This window comes from Xiphophorus hellerii, chromosome 8 (assembly GCF_003331165.1).
Source record: "Xiphophorus hellerii strain 12219 chromosome 8, Xiphophorus_hellerii-4.1, whole genome shotgun sequence".
NCBI lineage: Eukaryota > Metazoa > Chordata > Actinopteri > Cyprinodontiformes > Poeciliidae > Xiphophorus > Xiphophorus hellerii.
Window position 1 is genome coordinate 17,968,014 of NC_045679.1, and position 389 is coordinate 17,968,402.

The following is a 389-nucleotide window of genomic DNA, read 5'->3' on the forward strand; positions in this document are numbered from 1 at the left end:
TTAGAAATGCATGTTTGTTTTGTTTTTTAAATTAAAATAAGAAACACGGGTGTCTGTTTTTGTGGAAAAAAATCTCTGTATTTTTTTTACATGGAAATAAAAATTCTTTTTCTGAATTTGATTTTTTTTTTTTACATTACAGATGCAATTTTTGCTGATATTTAAAGCTCGATTCTGGTAAATTAATAGGATTTTTATAGATGTGCTTTCGTGTTTATAGTTTTGAACTTTTGTAGACTGAAAGCTTTTAATATGTAGGAACCCTTCATTTACATTCTACCACAAACAAAAGTATTATTCTGACACTGCAGATCTAGCAGTGTTAAATCTCGGATTTCTCATTCAGGAAGAAACTAATTTAAGGTTTTTCAAAGCACTGTACATGTGCC